Below are 5,235 nucleotides of genomic sequence, written 5' to 3' on the forward strand. Positions count from 1 at the left end.
CACAAATGTTTCACAGTCAGCACAAGACAGGCCTCAAACATGCAGAACTCTGTTTTTGGATCTACAAGGATTTACACATCCCATTTGTTTAATTAAAATATTACTTGCAATTTGTTTGTAATTTTAATTTTTAAAAGATGTTTTTTGGCCCAAGTACTTTTGACCTAATTATTTTGGTTCATGTGGCCAAACGTTTGGACACCACTGCATTAAACTAAGAGAAGGAACATGGAGTGCCAGTAAACCTCCTCAACTCAATCGCAGCATACAAGCGCCCCCATAACGTCTGTAGTTCTTTCTGACATTTATATTGACTTCCAGGAAACATCCTGACTGATGGTGACCCATTTTCATCTTCTTAGTGTTTGTGTTTGTTGGTTTCTGTTTTTCCACGTGCTTTTTAAAAACTGACCACAGGTTCTAAGTTGGGTTAAGATCTAATGAGTTTCCTGACAATAACTTCAGAATTTCAATGTTTGCATATACAAATCACTTTGCCACTTTGCTCTGTCATGTTGAAAAATCCACACATAATCACCAAAAAATTGTGCCTGCATAGTTGGAAGAAGTTGTTTTTGGGGAACAATTTAATCCCGCTTCTAATTTGTAACAGTGTTCCCGGGCTGAAGTTCAAGTTTACTTTCTTAAATGAGGAGCAACCCCAAACATTAGCCCTATCAGGAAGCTTCTATTAGCACTACACATGACTCATGTAGCTCTTTGCTTGCACTTCCTGCAGAGGGCTCTTTGCTGCACTTCTTGTCATAAGGTTGTTTAAAGGTCTTCACCACATTGTACATCAAAATGCTCTCACCTGCCACCCGTGTTTAGGAAGCTCTGCACTGTGGCAAATACAATTTGCTTGCTTTACATTCTTATGCCTTCTTTGCTACACTTGAACCTCTCCGCTTGATGTTCTCATGATCAAGAAAGCTGTTTTATCTGCTACATATTTTAGCAGCACTTTCCTCTATGTGAGGCTATTTTAATGCAAAGTAGTGATGGCTAGTGAAGGTAACCATTGCTAACACTAGAAGACAATCACTTTGAGCTCTGCTCCTCCTTTATGAATACCAGCCTGCTAATGTGGCAGTCTGCTCTTTGGCAGCTTCTCCAGTGCTCATGATTTGACTGACCTGAAATGAAGTTAGATGATGATTTTTTGCCAGGACAGCAATACGATAATGGCTGTTGCTATGATGTCCACTTTTTCTGCTAATGAAGCTGCTTGGAATTAATTTATGTAATTTATTTCATATTCAGTAAATTAGAATCTGTGTTCTGATGAGGCTCATTTCTCAGATTAAGTTTAAGTACTTTTTGAAAATAACTACCTTTAAGCAGGTATTTAACATACTTTTCATTAACCTGTTAAGCCCTAAGAGGTTTTAGAGCAATTTCAACCTAAAATAACATACCATAAATAAATCAAGTATAGCTCCACAGTTATAAGGCCTACATGCAAATGTTTGGTACCTGTATGAAGGTAAGACATAAAAGAATATATTTTTAGTGGAGCCACTATTTTAACTGTTACTATGTCTGATTTATTTGTGGGTAAATATTCTCTCTGACTAGCTCTTCTGGTTTCCCTGTCATTTCTCTACCCCTGCCTCAGTATATACACTGCTCAAAAAAATAAAGGGAAACAGAGAAAAAATAAACATTTTTGAGCCTCGCCAAAAGTTTCTTCTAAATGAACATTGCAAAACACTACAGAAATCCTTTGTAATTCCTAGGAGAACTCCCAGGTTGCATTCATCCACATCACTAAACTGCAGCAAATTTGGACTAAACACATTGCTCAAAAAAATAAAGGGAACACTTAAACAACACAATATAACTCCAAGTAAATCAAAGTTCTGTGAAATCAAACTGTCCACTTAGGAAGCAACACTGATTGACAATCAATTTCACATGCTGTTATGCAAATGAAATAGACAACAAGGGAAAATCTTTGGCGATTAGCAAGACACACTCAATAAAGGAGTGGTTCTGCAGGTGGGGACCACAGACCACTTCTCAGTACCTATGCTTTCTGGCTGATGTTTTGGTCACTTTTGAATGTTGGTGGTGCTTTCACACTCGTGGTAGCATGAGACGGACTCTACAACCCACACAAGTGGCTCAGGTAGTGCAGCTCATCCAGGATGGCACATCAATGCGAGCTGTGGCAAGAAGGTTTGCTGTGTCTGTCAGCGTAGTGTCCGGAGCCTGGAGGCGCTACCAGGAGACAGGCCAGTACACCAGGAGACGTGGAGGAGGCCGTAGGAGGGCAACAACCCAGCAGCAGGACCGCTACCTCCGCCTTTGTGCAAGGAGGAACAGGAGAAGCACTGCCAGAGCCCTGCAAAATGACCTCCAGCAGGCCACAAATGTGCATGTGTCTGCATAAACGGTTAGAAACCGACTCCATGAGGATGGTATGAGGGCCCGACGTCCACAAATGGGGGTTGTGCTCACAGCCTAACACTGTGCAGGAAGCTTGGCATTTGCCAGAGAACACCAGGATTGGCAAATTCGCCACTGGCGCCCTGTGCTCTTTCCAGATGAACGCAGGTTCACATTGAGCACATGTGACAGACGTGACAGAGTCTGGAGACACCGTGGAGAACGATCTGCTGCCTGCAACATCCTTCAGCATGACCGGTTTGGCAGTGGGTCAGTAATGGTGTGGGTTGGCATTTCTTTGGAGGGCCGCATGGCCCTCCATGTGCTCGCCAGAGGTAGCCTGACTGCCATTAGGTACCGAGATGAGATCCTCAGACCCCTTGTGAGACCATATGCTGGTGCAGTTGGCCCTGGGTTCCTCCTAATGCGGAACAATGCTATACCTCATGTGGCTGGAGTGTGTCAGCAGTTCCTGCGAGATGAAGACATTGAAGCTATGGACTGGCCCGCCCGTTCCCCAGACCTGAATCCGCACATCTGAGCACATCTGGGGACATTATGTGATTCTCTAGAGTAAAGACTTTGATATGGTGATTGTGTGCTTGAATGATATTTTGTCAATCAATTAGCAGTTTTGTCTACATTCTGCCACAATCTGCCTTTTGAAAAGGTTTTGGATCTTGATATGGCCTAAGGATGAAAATGAGTTTGTCACCATTACTCTTAGTGTATACAAAAAGACAAAATGGCTAAAGTCTGCAGACACAAAATTAACCTGGATTGAAGCTCTAACTAAGTTTGTTTAATCTAAGATCCTCTCCAAATGCAACAGTATATGTCAGTCTACATGAGATACTAACAACTTTACCTCCTGGTATAATATAAAGATCTGAATGAGTATGTGAAACAAACTGACTAATACAATGATTCGTTTTTCAACAGGTGATGCTCATCCAGAAGGAAGACAGTGGGATGCAGTGTTCCTAGGAAATGCAGCTCATTTATTTATTAACAATCAAATTTTCTCCTATAGGTGGAAGTCACAGAAATAACATCACATTGTGTGGACGTTTTGCTGACTAGTCATAGGCTGGATCTATGAAACATTATGTGCACAGACCAAATGACTAAGGTTCTGACTGACTTATGAACCTCACTGACCTTACAATGATAACATGACACTTCTCCAGAGTGGACGGACCCAATGGACAACACCTTCAAGGTGGACCCCACTAAGACCACCTTATTGATTTTTGAGGAATAAAAAAAAATGAAGTATTCAAAACAGACCTAGTGGAAACAGAAAGGGGTTATGAGGAAACAATGTGCATTTTAAGAATAATAGAAGGAAAATTATATTCAAATTTTTGCAAATGAAGTAAGCAGTGTGTGAATGTGTGTGAATGGGAATGACTGATTTAATTGTAGAGCGTCTTTGAGGGAACTTATAGCTAATAAAGGTCTGGTGTTCTGATGATCATTGCCAAACTTCTATCTCAATAAGGTTTCAAGAATTTTTCCCAAATCATATAAAGATGCAACAGTTCTACATGTATTGAAAATACTGATAAACATAAGAAAGCTCATAGACCTGTCCTCAGTTTTTTACAATTCTTTTACAAACAGGGTAATCAAACCTTTGTGTGGCCAATTGTGTGGCCAATGTTTTTGTGAAATGAATGTCTGTTTCATGTTGTGTAAAAATTAGGGTATATGTGCACGATAATTAAAGACTACAAGGGCATGTCTGATCCTCTTAGTACGATAATAATATTAGGTCAATTCTTTTTGACAAAACAAAAGGATTTTAACAGATGCTTGGACTTTTCCAGTAAGGTTCAGAATGATCAAATAAGACTCAAATTAAACACAAGATGAAATGCACCTTAACAGAATTACTGGACTGGACTGAAATGGAGAAAACTGGAAAATGGAGTTAATTGAAGCAAACTTTAATTACTTGAAATAAATACAAAGTGTAATTAAAAGGGAAGAACTATAGCTGACGGAGACTGTACGGTGTGTTTATAAAACTGGGTAAGACAAACTAAGATTATAAAACAACATGCTCTTCATTTTTTGTTTTCATCGATGAGGAGTGAGGGTTGTTTTTTTTTTTATTAGAACTAAACCAAGCGTTATTAAACATCTTGGTCTTATTAACATCTTGGACTTCCATATTATGTATGGAAATAAATAAAAGATATAATTGGCAGCACAATGGAAAAATGCAAAGTACTCGTATTCGTCGTCTTCTGCTTTATCCAGGACCGGGTCGCAGGGACAGCAGACTCAGCAGACTCAGCACAGACACCCAGACGTGTCCCTCTCCCCAGACACCTCCTCCAGCTCCTCCGGGGGGAGCCCAAAGGGTTCCCAGGCCAGCCGAGAGACATAGTCCCTCCAGCGTGTCCTGAGCGGTCCCCTGGGCCTCCTCCCGGTGGAGCGTGCCTGGAACACTTCCCGAGGAAGGTGTCTAGGACGCATCTGGTATAGATGCCCAAGCCACCTCAACTGGCTCCTCTCGATGTGGAGGAGCAGTGGCTCTACTCCGAGCCCCTCCCGGATGGCCGAGCTCCTCATCCTACCTCTAAGGGAGTGCCCAGCCACCCTACAGAGGAAGCTCATTTCAGCCGCTTGTATCTCGTTCTTTCGGTCATGACCCAAAGTTCATGGCCATAGGTGAGGGTAGAAACGTAGACCGACCAGTAAATTGAGAGCTTCGCTTTTCGGCTCAGCTCTCTCCTCACCACATCAGACCTGCACAGCGCCCCTTTAGCGCACCGATCTGTCTGTTGATCTCCCTCTCAATTCTTCCCTCACTTGTAAACAAGACCCCGAGAT

This window comes from Girardinichthys multiradiatus, chromosome 1, assembly GCF_021462225.1.
Source record: "Girardinichthys multiradiatus isolate DD_20200921_A chromosome 1, DD_fGirMul_XY1, whole genome shotgun sequence".
Classification (NCBI taxonomy): domain Eukaryota; kingdom Metazoa; phylum Chordata; class Actinopteri; order Cyprinodontiformes; family Goodeidae; genus Girardinichthys; species Girardinichthys multiradiatus.